General features: G+C 43.8%; 1 pseudogene; it reads right to left on the minus strand.

Annotated features, from left to right (window-relative positions):
* Positions 1–22,961: 22,961 nt before the first annotated feature.
* On the minus strand, positions 22,962–24,066 carry LOC149152417 (18S ribosomal RNA; annotated as a pseudogene).
* Positions 24,067–27,193: the final 3,127 nt, after the last annotated feature.

Genomic DNA, 27,193 nt, shown 5'->3' on the forward strand with positions numbered 1-27,193 from the left:
AAATGGCTAGCCATAGGCAGCAAAGAAGCTTGCAAATCTAATATATCAAAGCAGAGATAAGATGACAGTTATCTGGCCTTGAACACACAGAAAAACTGAACAAAATGTTCAGGTGCAAGCATAGAACAGAAGAGAAATGGACATTAAACATGTAGCAGCAAAAGAAGCTTATATTACTAAAGACTACATATGAGAAGCTTGAGAAAACAGGGGAGGAATAATCTCCAAAAGTTGAACCCTTGTTACATCTTGTTTTTAGCTATTTATAGCTTGTTTACAATGGTCCTCAGCCTTTTGAGGCTTCAGGTGTCTTAATCTATCCTTCTATCTTGTTTAACTGATTGATTCCCTCAATAGGTAGGCATGGCTCGGCGGTCTTCCTCTTCTGACAGAGAAATAACCATACTCAGATATTTTGGGTGGCCTTCTGTGATGCATAGGAGCTCCCTCATGCCAAATATGCCCCATTAAGTTCGTTAGGATGACTGCTGCACTGGCAGGGCCATTAATGCTCCATGATTTTATTTGATTTGGGTTGAGGCGTGTAGTGGCCCTTCCCCTTCCCTTTCTGGGTTCTGTTTGCCAGCCGCTGTCCCTTCGCCGAATCCTTCTTCTCGTATATAACATAACTACACGGTTCCTTCAAGGATGGCTTGCCGCTTGAACTTGCAATGGAGTGGCTGCCGTTCTTATGAAATCCCTGCACCGGTCCCTTGTTTTTTTAATATTTGAACAATATACATAAAACAGCTGCAAAATCATGAAAAATGGCTCTGGCGTATTTGAAGAATATATATATTTTACTTTCGAATCCCATCGGATCCAAAACCCATCATAATCGGCATCTGCCCAGGGCTTCCCTTTATATTTTCTTTATACAAAGAAAATACACCAAATACATTGAAAACAATATGGGCACGGACTTTAAAAAATATGAAATGGAGTGTTGTGCATATATCGGGTCCGGCCCATCAGCCTGCACCATCATTTGTGTTAAAGCCCCGCCCCTTTGAAAGTGCCGATGCGATATCGGCGGTCACCGCGGACCCGATATTTTATAAAATGGCGTGTTGAAGGGTCATCGGGTCCGTCCCATGGCATCGGTGCATAACATATGTGAAAGGCCCTGTACTCTTTGGCAGCCCCGATAGCGAAATGCCGACGTGATGCGAGCCGTTGACCTGTGCACGCGATTAACGGCCCTGATCAAATCGCTAGACCGCAATCGCAATGCCACTGCCGATACCGCCGACCCGCCGATCGCCGATATTGCCGCAGACCCGATATTTTATAAAATGGAGTGTTGAAGGGCCATCGGGTCCGGCCCATCGCATTGGCGCATAACATATGTGAAGGCCCTTTACTCTTTGGCAGCCCCGATAGCGAAATGCTGACGTGATGTGAGCCATTGATCTGTGCAAGCGATTAACGACCCTGATCAAATCGCTAGACCACAATCGCAATGCCACTGCCGATACCACCGACCCGCCGATCGCCAATATTGCCGCAGACCCGATATTTTATAAAATGGAGTGTTGAAGGGCCATCGGGTCCGGCCCATCGCATCGGCACATAACTTATGTTAAATCCTGCCCCTCGTCATCACCGATAGCGAAATGCCGATGCGATCTAGACCATTGACCGGCCAGATCCAACGGCTGATATGATTTCGGACCCTTAAGCCTACAACTTTGGTTTTTATGTGATTTTTTGGGTATTTTCACCTTCTGATAGTGTAATTCTGCCCTCCAAAGGGCTTCCCTCTTGCAACCTCTTTGATCGGTGGGTAGCTTTTGTCATGTCTTGATGATTTGAACAGCAAACATGGGTTTTGGGCATGACCATAAGCATATTTGCAGCCTTTGAAAGCTTTTTTAATCTATTTTTAATCCATTTGCATAGCAAAGCTAACACCACATATTACTGAAAAATCCTCCACAAAACTGAATAGGGGCACCCCCCACAATAAATGTAAGGCGAAGGGCCAAAAGGAGGAAAGGAAGAAAAATGCATGAAAGAAAGAGAAACAAAGGTGTCTGGCCCCCTCATAGGAGGAGGCTAAAACATAGAACAATCTCCTTGAGCCCCACACTCTCACAAAAAGGGGGTAAAGGCATGGAACAACAATCGAGGACTAGGGTGGCCACCCTAGGAGCTTGCACTACTTTTAATCTTTCCTAAACACCTGTCCTGAACAATTCCCCCTTTTCTCCGTAAAGCTAGGGACAGAAAGGAAGAATGGAAGAAAACAAGGTGAAAGAAATAGAGATCAAACATGGCTACAGGCTCAGAAGGGGAGGCTCAAACAAAGCACAAGCCTCCCAAGCCTCGTTCCTTCGCAAAAAGGAGGAAATTGAAGGGGATGATGATCAAGAAGGACTAGGGTGGCCATCGCGAGAGCTCACACTGCATTTCGTCCTTCTCGAACACCAATCCACAACAATCCCACCTTTTCTCTCTAAAGCTCGGGGCCAGAAGGAAGAAGGGAAGAAAGCAACATGAAAGAAAGGTATATCAATCATGGCTACTGACTCACAAGGGGAGGCTTCAAACAGAGAACAAGCTTCCCCAACCCTGTGCCTTCGAAAAAAGGGGGGAACTACAAGGGACGACATTCAAGAAGGACTAGGGTGGCCACCCTAGGAACTCTCCTTCCCGAACACCAATCCGCAACAATCCCACCTTTTCTCCATAAAGCTAGGGGCCAAAAGGAAGAAGGGAGAAAACAACATGAAAGAAAGAGAGATATCAAATGTGTCTACCGGCTCACAAGGGGAGGCTCAAACAGAGAACAGGATTCCCCAACCCCGTGCCTTCACAAAAAGGGGGGAACTGCAGGGGATGACGATCAAGAAGGAATAGGGTGGCCACCCCCAAAACTTGCACTACTTTTCGTCCTTCTGTACACCAATCCACAGCAATCCCACCTTTTCTCCGTAAAGCTAGGGGCCGAAAGAAAGAAGGGAAGAAAACAAAATGAAAGCGGGAGACATCAAACATGGCTACCGGCTCACAAGGGGAGACCCAAACAGAGAATAAGCTTCCCCAACCCCCTGCCTTCGTAAAAATGGGGGAACTACAGGGGACGATGATCGAGAAGGACTAAGGTGGCCACCTCGGGAACTTGCATTGCTTTTCGTTCTTCCTGAACACCAATCCACAACAATCCCACCTTTTCTCCGCAAAGCTAGGGGCCAAAAGGAAGAAGGGAAGAAAAAAACATGAAAGAAAGAGAGATAAACGTGTCTACTGGATCACAAGGGGAAGGTCAAATAGAGAACAAGCTTCCCCAACCCCGTGCCTTTGCAAAAATGGGGGAACTATAGGGGACGATGATCGAGAAGGAATAGGGTGGCCAGCCCCGGAACTTGCACTCCTTTTCGTCCTTCCTAAACACCAATCCATAGCAATCCCACCTTTTCTCCGTAAAGCTAGGGGCCAAAAGCGAGAAGGGAAGAAAACAACATGAAAGCAAGAGACATCAAAGATGGCTATTGGCTAACAAGGGGAGGCTCAAATAGAGAACAAGCTTCCCAAACCCCGTGCCTTCGCAAAAAGGGGGGAATTGCAAGGGATGGCGATCGAGAAGGACTAGGGTGGCCACCCTGGGAACTCGCACTACTTTTCATCCTTCCCAAACACCAATCCACAACAATCCCGCCTCTTCTCCATAAAGCTAGGGGAAAAAGGAATAAGGGAAGAAAACAACACTGAAGAAACAAAGATCCCAAGAAAAGAGAGAAGCTCAACAGCACACCGACTAGACATCCGCTAACCAAAAAGAAATCAAACAAGGCACCCAATCAAAAAGCATACCACCTCTTCACATCCTCCCACATACACTACGGCATAAAATCCTTTCTAGCTTTACAACATAACAAATAACAATCAAACAACCAAGCAAATAAATCACAACCTAAACTTGACCACTAGAAAATACAAGGGCCGCAATGAGACTAGTTTTTGGAGCATGTTACTGAGAGGTAAACAACCCCCCAACCCAGCACAAGGCTTCAAATGACAAATATACTACTAATAACAAACCCACCCCACTATTGCACCCCTCCGTGTACAAAACACCCAACAACCTTTCCAGCAAGAAAGTCAACAGGGGTCAAGAATCAAACTCCAAAGAGGAGTTGTCACGGGCTGACACTCAATGCTGGAGAAAGCCATGGGCCACAAATACATCGATGGTGCAAGGCCACTAAAGAGAGGGACGTCCGCAAAGCGCACACCACGAAACAAAGAAATGACCAAGTCCCACAAAAAACCCACAATCCAAAGGGAGGAACAAAGACACAACCCGCTACTTCTTTTTCCCTTAGAAGGGGAGTGGCTCATGAGAGGACGAGGAATTCCCTTGATAGAAAAGGCATGAGATAAGATTGCCACCCTCATGCCCATCGGTGGGGATAATTGCGATCTCAATGGAGCTCAGATCGAGGAAGGGTTTTCCATTACCTGGACACCTAACCCTTCTTCAAGGGCATGTCAAGGAACGGTCGGGAGGACTAGGGTGGCCAACCCAATGGGTTAAACCACTCTTCATCCATTCCATATTGACCCCACCCTTCCAATTTCCCCTCATGGAAGGTTTGAGCTACCAGGCGTGCACGCAACCACTCCCTCGACCTAACCACCAGAAAAAAAGCTCACCCAGGCAACACATCAACCACTGTCGCTTTTTCGAGAGAACCAACTATAGAAGCCCACACCCTTGGCCCATGCCTTCCAACGAACAAAAGACTAAGCACCGTCACTATGAATGAATCTAAATTTATCCATCCTATTTCCCAAGCACCTCAACTACAACAACCATGCTTGGCCAAATAGATCGTCGAAAGGGCTCCCAAGAAACAAGCTTCCGAACCCCTACAGAAACACATTGGGGGAAAGAAAAATGAAGGATGGGTGGGACAAGCACAAGCATGGCTTGTAGGCACACACATGGAAAAAAAAGTGTTACCACAAGAAAATCAACCAACAATGTTCTCGCCAAACACCAAACCCGCTCCCCTAGAGACACACCACAGTCCCACATTGCACTCGAAACCCAACCAACCCGAACCAAAAATGAAAACCCCTGCTATCAATGATCCTACCATAGCCTCACCTACGGTAACCTTGTTATGACTTCTCCTTCCTCTAAATGATAAGGTTCAATGAACTTCTCACGACGTCGACAACGACAAACCACTATCATCGACATAATTCAAACACTTCACCGGATCATTCAATTAGTAGGAGTGATGGGTGATGTGTACAAAGGGCAGGTGTTACATAGTAATTTTCACTGCCTTCACTCCCAGTCCTTCTACTGTGTCATGTGTCCAAGTAAAACATGCTCATACTGAACAAATTCTCTCTTATGCTGCCAATTGACCCACTTTTCCAAAGTTATCTGCCTCATCGTGAGAATGGACTTAATACGGACGACGAATGGTGGTCATAAATAGTCCAGCCATGCTTCCAGCATGGAAGTACATTTGTTTCCCATGACAGACTGATTTCATGCTCCAGAATGAGGTTTTTTGCTATCTTTGGCGACGATCTGACTAGCTACATTGCTCACTAGCAATGCCAGTGTTAAAGCTTAGTTATAAACCCACGATGATCCAGATTGGGAAAATTCGTTCCAACAATCAGCCTTCTGGATGACTCCAGACCTGGTTGTTGGCATACGTTGTGTCACCCTTCCTTCTCTGGTATGGCAGTTCCATCAATTTTGCTACCTTCCTTGGGGATAAGCTCTCTCTTCCACCTTTCATGGAGACTCCTCCTCCTATTTAAACACTCACCTTTGCTATGATCAGCTAGTTGGTAAATTCTTGGATTGAGCAGTGCTGTTAGTGATTTTGGGTTTGATAGATAGCTGGTGTGGGTGTGACAAGTGTGAGAGTGTTGATAGCTTGTCGAAGGTTGTGAAGTTCCCTTAACTTTGTGTAAGAACTTATGAGTGAGAGAGAGACTTTGTATGTTGGGAGATCCATCTTCAAAGAGTGAATGCTTGAGGAACATGCTGGCTTAATCCCCTGAGAAGGCTTGTGATGTCAAGACTTTGGTTGTAAGCTTGCTCTTATTTCATTATTAATACAATCAATGATTTTTTCCTATGTCTTGTATGTAATTTACTTGATAGCTCGTGACTTCTTGACTTTGTGAGTAAATAGATCATTGTTGTTTTCTGGTTATGTGCTTTGTTGTATTTCCTTTGCATTATTTCAGGTTCATCACTCATTGAGGAGAAGGAAGCGAAAGCTAGAGTAGCACAACGGAACTCCATTGACCACCAGTTGAGGTAGGCATCCAACTCTGACTGTTTAAGGAAATCTATTGTTGATCTGTCTTTGCTGTGACTAGACCCATTCTAGGGCTAGAGGGGTTGCCTCTATCCACAGAGGGAACACTTTCCTACATCACAAGTTGATGACTCCACTGGGGACACAACTTGTGATGTAGGAAAGTGTTCCCTTTGCGGAAAAAGGCAACCCCTCTAGCCCTAGAGTGGGTCTAGTCACAACAAGGACAGATCAGATTTCCTTAAACAATCAGAGTTGGAGGCCTACCTCAATCAGTGGTTGATGGAGTTCCATTGCGTTGCTCCAACTTTCGCTTCCTTCTCCTCAATGAGTGATCAACTTGAAACAATGCAAAGGAAATACAACAAAACATGTAACTAGAAAACAAAAATGATCTATTTACTCAAAAATTCAAGAAGTCATGAGCTATCAAGTAAATTACATACAAGACATAGGAAAACATCATTGATTGTATTAATAAAAATAAGAGCAAGCTTACAACCAAAGTCTTGATGTCACAAGCCTTCATAGAGGATCCAGCCAACATGTTCCTCAAGCATTCACTCTTTGAAGATGGATCTCCCAACAGACAAAATATCTCTCTCACTCATAAGTTATTACACAAAGTTAAGGGCACTTCACAACCTTCCACAAGTTACCAACACTCTCAAACTTGTCACACCCACACCAGCTAACTATCAAAAGCAAAAGCACTAACATCACAGCTTAATCCAATAATTTACCAACTAGCTGATCATAACAAAGGTGAGTGTTTAAATAGGAGAAGGAGTCTCTATGAAAGGTGGAAGAGAGAGCTTATCCCCAAGGAAGGTATCACAATTGATGGAACTGAAATACCAGAGAAGGAAGGGCAACACAATCTATGCCAACAACTAGGTCTGGAGTCATCCAGAAGACCGACTGTTGGAACAAATTCGCCCAATCTAGATCATCACGAGTCTATAACTAAGCTTTAGCACTAGCATCACTAGTGAGCAATGTAGCTAGTCAAATTGTTGCCAATGATAGCAAACAGCCTCACACCGGAGAATGAAATCGATCCATCGTGGGAAATAGATGTACTTCCGCGCTGGAAGTGTGGCTAGACTGTTTATGACTGCCGTTCATCACGCGTATTAAGTCCATTCTTGCGATGAGGCAAATAAATTTGGAAAAGTGGGTCAATTAGCAGCATAAGAGAGCATTTGTTCAGTATGAGCATGTTTTACTTGGACACATGACATAGTAGAAGGACTGGGAGTGAAGGCAATGAAAAATTACTGTGTAACAGATGCCCCCTAAAGTATGAAGCCCGATAGAGTGGGAGCGGTGAAATGCTTTACAAAACTGACTGAGCTGGAACACCATCTGGAAGAGCCTACAGGAGCAAGTACAATATCTCTGATAGTGAAATACATGTAGTCTAGGCATGGGCACAGCCATCCAAAAGACATACGAACTGGGTATGTGGTATGGATGCAGCCATCCAACTAATAAGACCATGATAATGATAAATGTATGGTCACAGCCATCCATGAAGACTTAGGTGTGGTCGCAACCATCCATCAATGAGTCATGCAATCATGAACCAATACACACAACCCGAACATATGTAATCTGAGTTCAGGTTGTGAACCCAACCGACCATAGTAAAAATTCTAGCATGCGAATAGAGGTGCTGAAGTCGAGCATGATAGAAAGTCGCTTGATTACTTGCCAATGAGTAAAACCGTTAACAAGCGCGAGAGAAACCACCAATAATGCCAATGGCTCTCAAGGTACTGTTCAGTACAATCCACAAAGTGTGAAGAATGAGCTGAAGTCAAACACTTGTGAAATCACCCAATCGATGACCAATGATGAAAGTCGACCGTCAGGTGTGAAGAACTTGCCATTTAGGCATGCAAGCTCTAAGGTACCAAAGGGGATCTTTGGATCAATCTCCTGGATAATGAGATGATGTCGAAAGGAGATGATCCATCGTAGGAGGGCCATAATGTTTCCCCCTTCAACAACACGAGACAAGGAACAAGCAGTAGATGGTGAAACAGAATATCAGAGGAGAAGGCAAGGGTGTAAACTGGAGAAGGATTATACACTTGAAGATGTTAGCGACACGACTCCGAAGAGTGGCAGCATTCAGGTACCAAGGGATCAGAGGCTTGATGGAAACAACATGGATCAGATGGAATGAGGCTAAACGACAACCCAAACCCATAGAAGGCCAAATGATGATGTATGGATATCCCAACCTGACAAGAAGCAAAAGTGTCAATGTTCAAGACTGACTAGCTGCCATGGATGATAAATGATGATTTCCAAATTTTCCCCCACCATTGCTGGCGAGTACCCCAATTATTTTTGAAAACAAGCTTGAAGGGGATAACATATACTCGTAATACAAGGTTGACCTACAGTCGAATCCAACCTAGTAATAGTTTAACAAGCCCTAGGGAGGAGAAGCTCGAGTCTCATCATCGTGACGAGTCCGATGTCATCAGGGGTTAATGAGTCCAACATAGGTAAAACTCGGAGTCTTTTTCGTGTTTAGAGAGTTTGAAAAAGACACGGAAAAGAAAACTCTAGGGGGGTCCTTTTTCGTAGATTGGTGTCTCTCGAGCCTAGAAAAGTATAAAATGATACTCGGAAGAACCGCTTGACCATTACGATCAAGGAGTACTTTTCGTGATTAGTGACTTCGACCTGAAAAAGTAGAAAAGCAATCGAAGCCACGTCGTTTTGTAACCAATAACAAGCCCGAAATGACAAAAGCCCGACAATCTTTTCATGTTTATACAGCTAGAAAAGAGCTCAAAGTGACCGCCTTTTTATTCCATTTAACGAGTCAAAAAGGGAAACTCGGCAATCTTTTCATCTTTTACGAGTTAGAAAAGAGCTTAAAGGAGACTCATCCTGGACGAACGAGTGGTATAAAGGGTAGAAACTGGTTCTGGCAATGGTGGAACTGCTCAAAACATGTAATGGTCAAGAGGCTGGCTAATAAAACCACTCATTGCTATGGTTCCTCAGGAAAGGAAAAACAACCAAGTGAAAGCATATGATCGTCCAAAGAGATGGTGGCGATGGAATGAAGCAATGAAGGCTCATCTAGCATAACTTAGCAGATAAACGGCAATCATGAGATGGAAATCAGGTATGGGTTCGTTTTTACACAAATCGTGGTACATTCCCCTAGGCATAATGACAAAAATCGAGGTACATGCCCCCCAAGCTTCATTGCATTCAACAAGGTGGATGGAATGAAGGTTCACTTCCAAGATCTTGGAAAGACTCGACTTGTATTTTATGAGATCTTAATCAAAGACTCGATTTGGAAAAGGGAGTTGTTTCATTTTTATTAATGAGGTTGACACAGTAAAAGAACTATCCTCATAACCCTTGTTTCATTTTTTAACGAGGTTGACATAGGAACAAACTATCCTCGGGACTCTTTTTTTCATTTTTTAATGAGGTCGACACAAGATCAAACTATCCTCGTACACCTTGTTTCTTTTTTTAACGAGGTCGACACAAGATCAGAACTATCCTTAGGACACCCAGTTTCATTTTTTAACAAGGTTGAGACAGGAACAAACTATCCTTGTGACTCCTTTTCATGGGACATATGAGAGCATGGCTCCCAAGAGGTCTTCACAATATGGAAGGGATGCACTCTGGGAGGAATACATGTCATGAGGCACTAATGACATATCAGGTTCCAATGCCCCCAGTACATGATGTATAAGACCATCTACATGATAATTAGCAGAGGTGGAGATGGAACAAGTAGCCACATAATTGACCTGTGGCAAGGAAGGTACTGCTTGTGGATAAGAACCGATGGGAGATGATGGTGGTGCAAGAGGCACCGAGTGACTAAAGAATGACAATTGATCTATGGTCACCATTCTTCCATTGTGTGGAAAAAATACCACACGGAAAAGTGAATAAACGAGAGCTCCCATGGCATAAACATAGTCACGACCAAGGAGAAGATTGAAATCTAAAGCACCTTGGACAGCCATGACATTATATAGACAGTTTTGCCCCCCAAAGTAACAGGAAGCTTCGGGAGGACCCTTAAATGTTAACAGGTTCCTACATAAAATGCCAACAGATTCTGTGTGACTGGCACAAGCTATGGGTAGCCCAAAGCTTGCCAAGTAGTGGAAGGCATAAGATCAACTGACACACCCTCATCCAAGACAGTGCCAGGTACTGCCTTATCATAGGCATGTACTGTAATCTGGAAAGGCACATAGGATGGAAGGCAGAATGTAGTCAAATGACTCCAGTCGAAGGAAACGACCGAACTACTTAGTGGGGGAATCGTATGATTCCCCCCCCTACTCTACAGGAATCGAAGGACTCTCTTGACCAACAGGGATAGGATGGTCATTTTCGGACTCAGGAGAATCTGACGAGACGAGAAGAACATGAGAATGACACTCTTCCAAAATAGAGAGATCAACAGGTGGTGAACCCAAGTTGACACTCTCTCTGACCAATGGTTGTTCTGGAACAGGATTAGCACAGCCAGGTTCATAAAGAGGAGGACGGAAAAGAAAAGAATATAAGTCAATTTCTTGGTTGACGGGGAGATGGTCTGAAGAGAGCCTCTGATTCTTCCAAAACGGTGGAAGCTTTATCCATGAGCAGACAAAGGTGAAGGGGATGGTTTCCTTCACATAGCCTACAGGGGGATCGAATCTTCCCTTTATTCTTATCATTTCTAGTTGATAGGTTAGCATCGCCATGAGCTTCAGAGGATGATGAGGGATGAGTCGGATCATGAGACCATACTTCTAAGATCCTAGGAATGCCAGGATAATCACAAAGAAGATGGTCACCCTTGCACAATTTACAAGGAAACTTAACCTTCCACGGAGGAGTAGAAGGTGGTCCGACCTGAGATGTACTTAGAGCAGTAGCTGCACAGGTGGCCTCACGTTTATTAGACTTCTTCTTCTTCTTCATCATCTTCTTCTTCTTCTTAGTCTCCTAGTTACTAGATGTGGAACTTTCACTAGACGAAGGAGGAGATGAAGATGAAGAAATAGGGGAAGAAGGCATAGGATCAACCTTGGAATCAACATTTCGTGGTTCAGACGAAGGAGACAGTGGAACAGGAGTCATGACACTCAAGACCACTGAGGTTGAAGACAACCAAATGGGAAAACCGATGGTTAACCCAGGCAAAGACAATGTTTCCATATATGGAGCACCAGCATTTCCAAATGGAGGAAACGGACCAGGATTTCCATCTGGGGGAAGACCTTGGCTGGTAGACTTGGGGAATGTTTCCATCAAGAACGAGCCTGAAAAACACTCTTTTCACAACCAAGAATATTTTGTGGGCAGTAAATGTTATGACATAGGAACAAAACTTGACCTTTTCATGTTTCAAGAGTCGAGAAAAGGACGAAAAGGTGACTCTATCTCTTTCGAGGTTTAATGAGCCTGAAAGGACAAGTGCTTAGATGGATCTTTTCTTTTAGGGAGTCTGAAAAGGAGAAAAAGTGACTACTTTGGAGAAACTAGGCAAAAGGTTTACCAAACATCCTGTAAAACTTCTTATACACCTTGGTGATCATATGAAAACCAAGGACTTTCTGTACGATAGTCAATCATCCCGAATGCTATGTTCATTGCGTTACAATTTGTAAGGTGGAAGACACGTCTTCCTAAGGATATAGGATGATAACCTAGTGGGGTCTCCCAACATATACTCGACGGTACATGGGAGAAAAATTTCGTACTAGACCGCTATTGAGTCACAGAAGGAGGAATCACCCAACCTTGAGTGAAAGCAATAGTGACTAGGTTTAACGATGTCGGAGAATGTCTCTATCCTAGACCTCTAAATAATGAGCGTTATGTTCCAATGTGTTGTTAGGTTTATTTAGTTCATTTTAGAGTTGATCTTGAATTATGTTTCAATTTCCAAGCCCTATCGTATGTATATCAAATAACCTGGGATGCAGCTAGAATGAGTAAATCACCTTCCATTTCAATGAACACCTACCTACAGGAGGGTAGAGAGATAATTCCCGAACCAAGAAAACCAAGACAAGTGAATGAAACACTAATAAACACAATGCATCAATACACTAATCTCACGATGCATTGATACTACTAATGAAAGATTTAAAATTCGCTTTCCAATTTCTCAAACATGAAAATTAGTAATGAAAATGTACTTTCACTTTCTTATGCTAAATGAATGCAAACTTTTGATTTTGATGTTTTAAATTAAAAAGAAGCAAACAAGCAAGCATGGAAAAAACCGATTGATCCAAACAATCGTGATCTATATTCGGCAGTGAAAAGAAATCGAAGCAATAACAAAGATTGGTTCAATAATTGTCACTAAAAATCAACCAGAAACAAGCAATGGGGAAGGCTCAATCAATCCAACAAGAAAGCTGCAAACGAACCTTGAGAAAACTAGCAACCAAGCCAATTAATTTAAAAACTTGAAAGAATGAACTAGGTAACATAGGAAGAAAATGCAAGATTCATCCAACAAAGCCCAAAGCAAGAGTGCCTTAACCATAAACAGTGAAAAACAAGCTACTGAGCAAGTGAAAAAAGCAAGGGATCAACAGGATTGATGGACTCAGGAGGCAGAATTGAAAAAATCAATTCTAACGGAATCATCGCGGGAACTACAAAAGCAACTAGTGCTGATAAGCAACTAGCTGTAGTAACAGAGCGACATCATCGCGGAAGTACACGTCTTTTCTGCGATGGAACGATTTTCAGAGTCGTCGTGACTGTGAGATGTTATTCAGTGACGCACATGATTTTACAAAAGAGTGAGCGTGATGAAAACGTGACTTTTAAACTTTTATCCGCTATGATGTTCAAAACAATGGCAAATACTCCCAAAAAAGAACCAGTCAATCCAACAGACAATAGAGGGATTCCCTAGATCGATCTAGTTGTCCCAAAAGACTGATAATCAATCCCCAAAAATTCAAGAGAGACCAAATCAAAATCAAAACAAGATCAAACTAGAGAAGAACATAGGACAGAGTCCCCAGTATGGTCACCAACTTGTGATGCAGGAAAGTGCTCCCTCTCCAGACAAAGGCAACCCCTCTAGCCCTAGAGTGGGTCTAGTCACAGCAAGGACAGATCAGCAATAGATTTCCTTAAACAACCAGAAGTGGAGGCCTACCTCAACTGGTGGTCTATGGAGTTCCATTGCGCTACTCCAGCTTTCGCTTCCTTCTCCTCAATGAGTGATCAACCTGAAACAATGCAAAGGAAATACAACAAAGCACGTAACTAGAAAACAACAATGATCTATTTACCCACAAAGTCAAGAAGTCATGAGCTATCAAGTAAATTACATACAAGACATAGGAAAACATCATTGATTGTATTAATAATGAAATAAGATCAAGCTTACAACCAAAGTCTTGACATCGCAAGCCTTCTCAGAGGATCCAGCCAGTATGTTCCTCAAGCATTCGCTCTTTGCAGATGGATTTCCCAATGTACAAAATCTCTCTCTCACTCATAAGTTCTTACTCAAAGCTAAGGGCAATTCACAACCTTCCATAAGCTACCAACACTCTCACACTTGTCACACCCAGACCAGCTAACTATCAAAAGCAAAAAAACTAATAGCACCGCTCAATCCAAGAATTTACCAACTAGTTGTTCATAGCAAAGGTGAGTGTTTAATAGGAGAAGGAGTCTCCATGAAAGGTGGAAGAGAGAGCTTATCCCCAAGCAAGGTAGCACAATTGATGGAACTACCATACCAAAGAAGGAAGGGTGACACAACCTATGCCAACAACCAGGTCTGGAGTCATCTAGAAGGCTGACTGTTGGAACAAATTTGCCCAATCTAGATCATCACAGGTCTATAAATAAGCTTTAGCGCTGGCATCACTAGTGAGAAATATAGCTAGTCAGATCGTCACCAAAGATAGCAAACAACCTCGTGCTGGAGCATGAAATCAGTCTGTCACGGGAAACAGATGTACTTCCACACTAGAATCATGACTGGACTATTTACGACCATTGTTCGTCACACGTATTAAGTCCATTCTCATGATGAGGTAGATAACTTTGGAAAAGTGGGTCAATTGGCAACATAAGAGAGCATTTGTTCAGTATGAGCATGTTTTACTTGGACACATGACATAGTAGAAGGACTAGGAGTGAAGGCAGTGACAAATTACTGTGTAACAGCAGGGAAGTAGTCAACATGAGTTGATGACACGCGCTTACTAGGAATTCCCCGCTGAAGACCAATAATTGCAATGGTCTATCCCCATCACGATGCAATTTGAGAATATTTCCTGATCCTCTCGAACCAGGAAGAAAAACTCGTTGGATGCATCAGTGTAGCACGCGTGCAGCTCAGAACATCTAAGGGAATCACAGACTTGTTATTGCCTCAGACTTCCATGGCCTAAATGGCCATAGTCCCTGTTGTGGAGGTAAATCCTCTCTGCGGACAGAGACGATCCCTACTAGCCCAGACCGGGTCTAGCAACAATCACACAATGCTATCACACAAGTTCCTAATTGCAAATAAAAAGTGGATGGTGAGAACCTACTTGGATTCCAACGTAGTGTTCGTCGCAGAGATGTCGTCCTTGTTCCTTTGCCTTGGCCGATCACGATCCCCACGATCTCCGTGATTGGACACCTGCACATGCAAAGAACAATATGAAAACAAGCATAAAATCTAGTAGATGCAATTATATATCAGTCAGAAAAGATATAACTCAACATCAACATAAGACAATGAGAGTGGAACCATAATGATAGTCATCTATTATTAATAAATAACAAAGAAGAATACAACCATTGTTCTGACGTCAAATCCTCCTTTGGCTGGGTAGTCAGCTACACAAGTCTTGCAAAGCTTGTTGGGATGAGGAACAAGCCTCTCTCTCTTTGGGTGACAAGAATCTCCTTACTTAGATTTGGCCTTATGGGTGCAAAGAGGCTCTTGCAGCTTCAAACTCTCTATCACTATACTAGAAATGGAACTATTGTAACTCTGACTAGCTTGCTCAAGGCATAAAGGCAAGCTTTTATAGATAGAGAAGAAAGAGATAGGATAAACCACATTATTCATGGGATTGGCTTTATCACTTGGAAACTTCCATGAAAGGTGGCAAACCACTTTCCCTTCTATGGAGATTCGAAGCCAAACCATCCTAGCTCAACATAGATTTAGTTGGTGAATGGGTTGAAGAGAACCTTAGGGAGTTTGTTGGTTAAAAACTTTACTCAATTTGGTTTCCGCGAGTGCGACTCTGGGACAGAGCGCCAATGGCGTGCCCTTTTTAGAGGATTTCCCTCATTGGCGCGGGCAGTGAACTGTGGACCCGCGCTAATGCAAAAAGAGCTGTTTTCATGGAGATTTTGTAGGAGATGTCTTCAGGGCAAATGAAGCTCATACTTAGAGGAATATGGTGCAAGTGGTTTCAGGTCATGTCACTTCTCACAGGTCCCGGAATGAGTCCTCTAGTGTGCGGGTGAGGGGTAACAGGGACGGTGACAAATTGCTGTGTAACAGATGCCCCCTAAAGCATGAGGCCCGAGAGAGAGAAGGGTTAAATGCTTTACAAGAACATGTGTGACTGAAAACACGATCGCTGGATAACCTGCGTAAAGAAGTACAACTGATATCTCAAGTACATGATATATGTGGTATGGGCGCAACCATCCATAATAGAGTACATAATAATCTAGATCCAAGGCATGGACACAACCATCCAGAGAGGATCGATAAATAGACTCAGGCATGGTCGCAACCATCCAGTGTATGAGTCATGTAATGATCATAATAATCCACAAATCGCAGCCTAGATTCCAATAGACAAAATCCAGGGTCTTGCGCTCCATCTCGACCCGAACAAAGTACAAGTTCAGGCATGCGAATACATGAGTTGAAGTCGAACATGCATGAACATCGTCTGATTACCAGTCAATGATGAAAACTCTTAACAGACGTGAGAGGTACCACCAATAATGACGATGACCCTCAAGGTACTATAGGTACAATCTGCGGTGTGCGAATAGGTGAGCTAGCGTCGAACACCCACAGAATCATTCGATCAGAGGCCAATGATGAAAACCTCTCGTCGAACACGAAGAACCTACCATTGAAGCATGCAGGCTCCAAGGCACCGGAAGGGAGTCTCTAGATCAGCTTCCTGGATAATGAGCTGAAGTTGACAGGAAGTGACCTTGATCAAAGGTGGGCCATAGTGTTTCCCACATCATTGACACGAGACAGAGGAAGAATATTGTGGTGAATCAGAATTATGTGAGGCATCAGAGTGAGGTTGTAATTCTGCAGAGGTCAACTTCTCTTGAACATATTGGCGGCACGATAGTGGACTTGGCAGTATTTGACATCAAATGAGTGGAGGTCATGGTGACAAGGCAATGAGCAGATGAGAGTTCAAATAGGATAACCCAAACCCACAGAGGCTAGTGTAAAACAAGATGAGAGGTCCCCACCCCGACACGAATGCAGACTAGTGCCATGTTCAAGAGCGACATACTGCCAACACGACAATAATTATGGGTCCATTTTCCCCACCATTTCTGGCGAGTACCCCAATTATTTTTAACAAGCTTGACGGGGATAGCATATGCTTGTGAGTGTCATTATGACAGAATCTGATGTCATTAAGTTTTAACGAGTCTAACAAGGGAAGTACTCGACGTCTTTTCCTGTTTAGAGAGTCTGAAAAGACTACAAAAAAGAAAACTCCATGGGGGGTCCTTTTTCGTAAAGTTGTGTCTCCCGAGCCCGAAAAAGTATAAAATAATGCTCGAAAGAACTGCCTGACCATTACGATCGAGGAGTACTTTTCATGTATAGTGACACTGACCTGAAAAAGTAAAAAAGCGATCAACATCACGTCGTTTCGTAACCATTAACGAACCTGAAACGACAAGGGTCCGATGATCTTTTCGTTTTTACACGGTCGGAAAAGGGTTTAAAGACGACCGCCTCTTATTTACGATTAACGAGTCAAGAGGGATAACTCGGCGATCTTTTCATCTTTAAATGGTTGGAAAAGAGCTAAAATCAGACCTCCATTTTTATTCTATTTAACGAGTCAAAAAGGGAAAATACTTGGCAATATTTTCATATTTTACGAGTCAAAAAAGAGCTTAAAGGTGACTCATCCTAGAGAAACGAGTGGTATAAAGGGTAGCAACTGGTTCCGGCAATGGTGGAACTACTCAAAACATGTAATGATCAAGAGGCTGGCTAAGAAAACCACTCATCGATGCGGTTCCTCAGGAAAGGAAAAACAACCAAGTGAAAGCATATGATCGACCAAAGAGATGGTGGCAATGGAATGAAACAACCAATGCTCATCTAGCAGAATTCAGCGGATAAAAATGGCAATCATGAGATGTAAAATGGGTATGGGTTCATTTTTACACAAGCTTGAACCATGGAGAACTTTGCTTGGATTCGATTTCATGTTTACACAAGCTTGAAACGAAAAACTATGCTTGTTATAAGCTCGCATGCCCCCAGCATAATGACACAAATCGAGGTACATGCCCCCCAAGCTTCATTGCATTCAACAAAGTGGATGGAAGGAAGGTTCACTCTCGAGATCGATAAAAGACTCAACTTGTATTTTACGAGATCTTAATCAAAAGACTCGATTTGCAAAGGGGGAATTGTTTCATTTTTTGACGAGCTTGACACAAGATCAAGAACTATGCTCGGCCAGACCCAGTTTCATTTTTTAAGGAGCTTGACATAGGAAAGTGAACTATGATCCACCCGAACTTCATCATAATGAATAGAAAGTCGGGGCTTCCAAGATTGCCACTCCCGGTGGAAGGGAAACATCTTAGAAGTCAGGGCCCAATGCCCCCAGGACACTATGCACGATGGCAGCATCACTGGATCCAGGCATGGGATAGGTGGCCACGTAGTTGATCTGTGCTGGGGTAGATGCAACTGGTGGATGAAAACTAGGAGGGAACGACAACGGCACAGGAGGCATTGAGGGACTAACGAATGACACTTGATCGATAGTCACAATTCTTCTATCATGCGGAAAGCAAACCACATGGAAAAGCGAAGAAATGAGGGCCCCCATGGCATAAACATAGTCACGACCAAGGAGAAGACTAAAGTCTAAAACACCTTGGGTAACCAAGACGTCTATATAGACGGTTTTTCCTCCCAAAGTAATAGGGAACTTCAGGAGAACTCCTAGAGATGGACAGGCTCCTCCATCGAAGGCCAAGTAGTGTACGACATAAGACTGACAGATGCCCCTTCATACAAAATAGTGCCAGGTACTGCCTGAACACAAGCATGTACTGTGATCTGGAAAGGCATGTGGGATGGAAGGCGACCGACGATCAGGCAATTCCAATCAAAGGAAGCGACCAGACTACTTGGTGGGGGAATCATATGATTGCCCCCATGTGCTAAAGGAACCGAAGGAGAACCTTCGGGAGCAGCTGGGTTAGGAGAGTCATTTCGGGACTCAGGAGAATCTGAAGAGACAAGAAGAACATGGGCGTGATGCTCCTCCGAAACAGAGTGATCGATGGGTGGTGAAATCGAATCGACACTCTTTATGACCAATGGTTGGTCTTGAACAAGCTGGGCACAGCCAGGTTCGGGGAGAGGAGGCTGGACAAGAGAAGAATATGAATCAGTCTCTTTGTCAGCAGGGGAATGATCTACGGCTACAGAGAGACGTTGATAACCAACAGGAAGTTGGGGTGAAGGAGCTGTAAGACTTTCCAAGACAACGGAGGCTTTATCCATGAGTGGACAAAGGCGAAGGGGATGATTGCCTTCACAAAGTCTACAGGGGATTCGAATATTCCCTTTTCCTTTACCATTCCCAACTGATAAGGTAGCATCGTCGTGAGCTTCAGAGGACGATAAGGGGCGAGCCGGATCGCAAGACCATACTTCTAGTACCCTGGGAATGCCAGGACAATCGCGAAGAAGATGGTCCTCCTTGCATAATCGACAAGGAAACTTGACCTTCCGCGGAGGAGCGGAAGGGGGCCCGACTTCAGGTGTACTCGAGGGGGTAGCTACACTTGTAACCTCTCCCTTAAGAGCCTTCCTCTTCTTCATCTTCTTTTTCTTCTTCTTAGCCACCTGGTTACTCGAATCTAGACTTTCACCAAGTGAAGTAGAAGATGAGGACGTAGAAGTGGGCGTAGAAGGGGATATATCCACCTTAGAATCAACATGATGTTGTTCAGGTGGAGGGATGGATTGACTAGACGGTGAGACGACAGGGACCAAAGAGGTTGAGAACAACCAAACCGGTAACCCAACAGTTAACCCTGGGAGGGACAACGTCGCCATATAAGGAGCACAAACATTTCCAAAAGGAGCGAAATGACCAGGGTTCCCGTCGGAGGGGATCCCTGGGTTGGTGAACCCCAGAAAAGATGCCATCAAGAACGAAAAAAAAAACCTACTCAAGCTAACGCAAACAAGATCTAACCGGGTAAATGTGAACACGGCCGAATAAATTTTAAGACAAAGGAACTGAACTTGACCTTTTCATGTTTTAAGAGTCGAGAAAAGGACAAAAAGGTGACTCTAGTCACCTTCGAATGTTTTGTGAGCCCGAAGTGACAAGTGCTCAAGTGAGCCTTTTCTTTTAAGGAGTCTGAAAAGGATTGTTCCAATGCATTTTTAAGTTTATTCAGTTCATTTTACGGTTGATCTTTGATTAGGTTTCGATTTCTAGGTCCTACCGTATGTAATCTCTCACAATTCCCTAAATGCAAGATATATGCCAAAGATTATCATTTCGTTCGATGAATGCTAACTACGAGAGGGTTGAGAGCTTTCACACAAACAAAAATGACCATAAAACAATCAACAATAACTCTAATGTAGCTAATGGCAATTAACAAAACTTTTCTCTGAAGTTACTAATCGCTAATAACAACGAAAAGCTTTATTTTCCATTAACTAATGCAACGCAAAAGAGACTCTTTGTTTTCTTTTCAATGGCAAAGTGCACTAAACAAATTTTGAGAGATAATAACACCGAGTAAAAGAGACAAATTTCACTCAATGAGAATGCAATCAAGTCCCCAAAACACCAAGGCAATCCTTCAAACCAAAAAGAAAACACAAAGACCTCTATGAGTTATGTGATCTAAGCCCAAACGAAGCTAGGCGAAATCCAAGCGGAAAAGGAGAAAATCGCTTGAATAACAATAAAAAGCTTTGAAAACCACTGAGCAAGTGCAAGAGAGTAACCAAAAAGTCGACTGGAATGATAGAAGACCAAAAATTCGACACGCAAAGCCACTAGATGTCCTAGGGCTAAAACGTGAAATCGGTGGAAAATGGAAAACACCCAAAGTATGAAAATGTAATCTATGCACACTTTTCATTCATATCCTGAAAATGAGAATTCTAATTATGCAAGTGTGATCTATGCAAGAGAATTCTCAAACACGCGATGATTCTAATGTAATCTAAGAACCAATCAAGTGCAAATGAAGAAAAACGGGTGTGAGCTCCAAAGATCATAAACTAAAAACACTCAAAGGCGATTAACACTCATACACAATTCAGCCCCCCCCCCGGCGAATGAGGGGGATTTTTTTTTGCAAAAACAAAAGCAAAAAGATGCAAAATTGTGAAAATACTGAGACAAACCTCCAAGTAATGATCAAAGGAAATCAAATTAATAATTTGCCAAAAAAACTCAAAACCAGTCAAACAAGGCTCTGACACACTCAAGTGATTGAAAAAGGTGTAGCTAGACACAAAACCGAAGCTTGGAAGGCTGCAAACAAGCAAACTAGAAAAGTTCACAGGCCTGGCATGACTGTCAGGCAGAAAACTAGCACCAATTGAGGATTGGTGCGGGCTGTACACTGGCAAGTGGCGCCAATTGGCGTGACTGTCATGCAAAAAAGAGCGCCAATCAAGTTTGCTAGCTTAAAAATAAAAACAAGCAATCCAAGGCTTGGTTGACAGTATCCAGACAGACCAGGTAGCAAGAGAAAATAGAGCATCCAACCCAGAAAGCTATCTAAGCAATCAAAACAAGAGAAACCAAAGAGACAAGACAAACTCCAAGTTGTTAAGTTCATAAACCAAACTGGAGATTGACTGAAGTGGCGTTGATCTACTTCGCTAATGCAAAGAAATAGCATTTTGAAGGCTATCTGGTCGTACTTCAGGCTTCGTCTAAACTTTACAAATCGAACAACAAGCTAACTCCCTAGTGGAGTCGCCAAATTTTTTTGGAGGTAAATCCTCTCTGTGGACAGAGACGATCCCTACAAGCCCAGACCGGGTCTAGCAACAATTACACAATGCTATCATGCAAGTTCCTAATTGCAAATAAAAAGTGGATGGTGAGAACCTACTTGGATTCCAACGCTAGTGTTCGTCAAAGAGATGTCGCCCTCATTCCTTTGCCTTGGCCAGTCACGATCCCCACGATCTCCGTGATTGGACACTTGCACATGCAAAGAACAATATGAAAACAAGCATAAAATCTAGTAGATGCAATTATATATCAGTCAGAAAAGATATAACTCAACATCAACATAAGACAATGAGAGTGGAACCATAATGATAGTCATCTATTATTAATAAATAACAAAGAAGAATACAACCATTGTTCTGACGTCAAATCCTCCTTTGGCTGGGTAGTCAGCTACACAAGTCTTGCAAATCTTGTTGGGATGAGGAACAAGCCTCTCTCTCTTTGGGTGACAAGAATCTCCTTACTTAGATTTGGCCTTATGGGTGCAAAAAAGGCTCTTGCAGCTTCAAACTCTCTATCACTATACTAGAACTGGAATTATTGTAACTCTGACTAGCTTGCTCAAGGCATAGAGGCAAGCTTTTATAGATAGAGAAGAAAGAGATAGGATCAACCACATTATTCATGAGATTGGCTTTATCACTTGGAAACTTCCATGAAAGGTGGCAAACCACTTTCCCTTCTATGGAGATTGGAAGCCAAACCATCCTAGCTCAACATAGATTCAATTGGTGAATGGGTTGAAGAGAACCTTCAGGAGTTTGTTGGTTAAAAAATTTACTCAATTCGGTTGGTGCGAGTGCGATTCTGGGACAGAGCGCCAATGGCGCGCCCTTTTTAGAGGATTTCCCTCATTGGCGCGGGCAGGGAACTGTGGACTTGCGCTAATGCAAAAAGAGTTGTTTTCATGGAGATTTTGGAGGAGATGTCTCCCAGGCAAATGAAGCTCATACTTAGAGGAATATGGTGCAAGTGGTTTCAGGTCATGTCACTTCTCACAGGTCTCGAAGTGAGTCCTCCAGTGTGCGGGTGAGGGGTAACAGGGACGGTGACAAACAGTGACAAATTGCTGTGTAACTGTCCCTTTAAGAAGCTGGCCACAAAGGGGAACCTCCACGTAGCTAGTTAGTAGGCTGAGGTCTCATTCGTTATCAGAATTAACCAGACAAATTGATCCACCAAATAAGAATGACCATGCACCACCACCCATAGAATCAAGAAAGAGCTCTCACTCTTTCAACCCTTACTATGTTTAGACCTACTAAGTTTCCCCATGTTGAGTAAAATTAAGCCACATGCTCCACTCCTGGTCGTGCCCTTCTGTCAATTCCTTTAAGTTTCAGCCTTGTGACCATACTCCCCCCCAAACCCAAACACTTTGATTTCTAGAAGGTGCTAGCAGAGTCCTAGAGCAACATCCGCTGATCCCTGGTCGGCATCATTTATGGTTTATACTAGGATGGTATCTGATCGTCTTCGAGCCCCCAAATTTCATTCTTGATTAATGAAAACATCCTTGGAAAATGCTTTTGTAGTGGTTCATCTTTCATAAATCCAAGAATTTCACCTCTGACAATGAAATACGAATGCCCCTGATAGTCCCTATTAATCATTACTACGGTCTCGAAGGCCAACACAATAGCACCAGATTCCTATCACGTTATTCCATGCTAATGTATTCAGAGCATAATCTTGCTTTTAGCACTCTAATCTTTTCAAAATAACAATGTCGTAGTGCGAACCACCAATTAAGGCCAGGAGCACACCACCGACAAAAGGGATGGAGGGGCAGGTGCACACCGAGTAGGCAGACCTACCTTTACAACCCAAGATCCAACTATGAGCTTTTTAACTGCAACAACTTAAATATACGCTATTGGAGATAGAATTACCATGGCTGAGGCACTAGACTTGCCCTCCAATGGATCCTCGTTAAGGGATTTAGATTGTACTCATTCCAATTACCACACTTGATGATCTGAGTATTGTTATTTATTGTCACTACCTCCCCATGTCAGGATTGGGTAATTTGCATGCCTGCTGCCTTCCTTGGATGTGGTAGCTATTTCTCAGGATCCCTCTATGGAATCGAACCCTAAGTCTCCATCACCCGTCACCACCATGGTAGGCCTCTATCCTACCATCGAAAGTTGATAGGGCAGAAATTTGAATGAAGCATTGCTAACATAAGGGTTGTGCGATCCGTCGAGTTATCATGATTCACCGAAGAAGCAGGAAAGCCCGCGCCAGCCTTTTATCTAAAAAATTTATCCCTTCTAAAGAGTAGGGACTTGGTGCAGGTATTATATCTACAATTACGACGGTTATTTGAGTAGTATGGTACCATCAAAAAAACTATAACTGATTTAATGAGCCATCCACATTTTCACAGCCTGAATTAGTTCATACTTAGACATGCATGGCTTAATCTTTGAGACAAGCATATGACTACTGGCAGGATCAACCAAGTAGCACCCTCCCACTTCAAAGGGCATTTCGAGTGCTCTCTTACCAAGAGCCAACCTGAACACCCATCAAGTCAAAGAGATGTCAAAATATCATGTAAAACTTTTATGCCTTGCACCTCTTGCATCCCAAGAAGGAAGCACACACAACATGCCAAGGACATGGCAAACAAATGGGTAGACCTGCCGAGCCACAACACACCAAGGCCACTCTGGAGTTTGCAACCATGCCCCAACCAACAAGAAAACGAGTGATCACTCACCCACTCCCTTAGAAATGCCTCCAAAAGCCTCCATACCCCGCACCGAGGCCACCTAGGAGTCCACCCGAACAGCGACAATGGTGGACCTTGATCTCCCAATCACCTGCAATAACCTCGATGCAAAGGAAATAAATGGAGAACGACCAACCATGCAACCTCTATATTATAAATGAGCCCCAACCCTCCCCGCCCCGCACCGAGGCCACCTAGGAATCCACCCGGACAATAGAAATGATGGAACTCGATCTCTCGATCGCCTGCAGTAACCTCGATGTGAAGGAAAAGGAAGGAAATAAAAATAGTATGACTAATCGAAAATCCTATCATAGGGAGACCATACAAACCTCCTCGCCTCGTATTGATGCCACCGAGGAGTCCACCTGGATAGCAGTAATACTGGACCTCGATTGGATGATCGCCTGCAGTAGCCTCGACACAAAGGTAAGGGAAGGAAATAATACAAAACAAACCGAGCATGCAACCTCCCTTAGAAATTCCCCCCAATCCTCCCCTCCCCACACAAAGGCCACCTAGGAGTCCACCCGGATAGCAGCAACGATGGACCTTGATCGCATCATCGCCTACGGCAGCCTCAATGCAAAGGAAACATAAGGAAATAAAATAAGACCAACCAAGCCCACAACCTCTCTTAGAAATTCCCCCTGTCTCTCCCCACCGTGCACCGAGGCCACCTAGGAGTCCAACCAGACAACAACAACGGTGGACCTCAATCACTTAACTGCCTATAGCAACCATGATGTGAAGGCAAAGGAAGGAAATGAATGCAGAACAAGAGGCTCACTACACAATACAAGAACATATCCAAACAGAGGGATCAGGCAGCTCCACACCCCACGCACCCTACGTACCAGCAAGCTAGGAGATTTCCCACAACTTTACCAACTAAAAAATGAATAATTTTCCCCTACAGCCACCTCCATGCAAAGGAGGGAGGTCGAAGCATTCCACCTCGAAATCCTTCTTCCAAATAGTCCCCACCATCGACGTATCAAGCCTCCTCCCCAATGGACCATGAGCGCATACATAATTGAAACAAAAAATGCCCCCCAACCCTCCCCTCCCTGCACAGAGGCCACATAGGAGTCCACCCAGATAGAAACAACGATGAACCTCGATTGCATGATTGCCTATGGCAGCCTCAATGAAAAGGAAATAGAAGGAAATAAAATAATACCAACCGAGCCCACAACCTCTCTTAGAAATGCCCCTCGACCCTCCCCATTGTGCACCAAGGCCACCTAGGAGTCTACCCAGACAGCAACAACAGTGGACCTCAATCACTTGACTGCCTGCGGCAACCACGATGCGAAGGAAAAGGAAGGAAATAAATACAAATCAAGAGGCTCGCTACATAATACAAGAACATATCCAAACATGAGGAGGGATTGGGTAGCTCTGCACCCCCACACCCTACGTACAGGCAACCTAGGAGATTTCCCACAGCTTTACCGACCCGACAATGAATAATTTTCCCCTACGGCCACCTCCACGCAAAGGAGGGAGGTCGAAGCGTTCCACCTCGAAATCCTTCTTCCAAATAGCCCCCACCATCGATGACTATAGTAGCAAGCCTCCTCCCCATTGGACCACAAGCCCATACACAATTGAAACAACAAATGCCCATAAACGCTGTGACTTAACATTTCCAACCGCAAAAGCCTGCCACGCACGCAAGATGCAAGGGAAAAGCTGACCCCTCGATCAAACATATGGGCCAACACATCTATCAAAACCTCAAAGCCAACGCAACCACGAACGATGTGCACTTTGAAAGGAATGCCAACCCTTGACTTTACAACAAGGAGAACAGCGCCTCACATCGCCCGATGGAAAAAGCAAGAAAGAGGGAGGGTAGGTGGTTTACAACCAAAACCCTTCCACGTCCCTCTTAAATGTATGCATCTCAACCGACAATGCCAACACGAAAAGAGTACAAGCACAAGACACCAGCACCATATATAGCCGAATAATGAAGAGACTAGCCGTCACAGGGAGCCACACCACAACAACCCATACAACTCCAAGAACTTAGAGCACAAGGGGAATTTTTCACATTACTACTCATGTGCTACCGAGTGGATATGGAGAGAAGATGAAAATCGGCCACCCTACAAATGACCCAAGGCCATTCTTGAGGAAAACCTGAAAAGCCAACTCAATTACCAACCCACCTTTCACACGAAAAGCAAAACCCTCCCCACCAAATAGGGAGGAGGTGAAAAATATAACGAGGAGCCAATTTCAATGGAGCCACACATGGCTGCCCAGCCCAATAAAAATTTTCTATTTGCAACAATCGAGGGGCACGATAGCAACATAGGCACGGTAGAGTTTTGGGGCTTCCATCTGGGACCACAACGACGAAGGTTGAAAGGGCAACTGAGCAAAATTTTAACATTTTTATCATTCAGATGGGCAAGAGGGATGGGGATGAGCATGGCCAACATTACCGCTCATGTGCTACCGAGTGGGGATGGAGAGAAGATGAAAATCAGCCACCCTACAAATGACCCAAGGCCATCATTCGAGCAAACCTGACAAAACAACTCAATTACCAACCCACCTTTCACATGGAAATAAAACCTATCACTTGTATCATTTGGATGGGCACGAGGGACTAGGACAAGCCAGGGAGCCACACCACAACAACCCATACAACTCCAAGAACTTAGAGAGTAGAAGGGGAATTGTTCACATATGCCTCCTAGGACGAGCATGGCCAACATTACCGCTCATGTGCTATCGAGTGGGGATGGAGAGAAGATGAAAATTGGCCACCCTACAAATGACCCAAGGCCATCCTTCAGGAAAACCCGAAAAAATAACTCAATTACCAACCTACCTTT

Source organism: Pinus tabuliformis, chromosome 9 (genome assembly GCF_031772625.1).
Source record: "Pinus tabuliformis cultivar Carrire ecotype Pingquan chromosome 9, CPIR1, whole genome shotgun sequence".
Classification (NCBI taxonomy): domain Eukaryota; kingdom Viridiplantae; phylum Streptophyta; class Pinopsida; order Pinales; family Pinaceae; genus Pinus; species Pinus tabuliformis.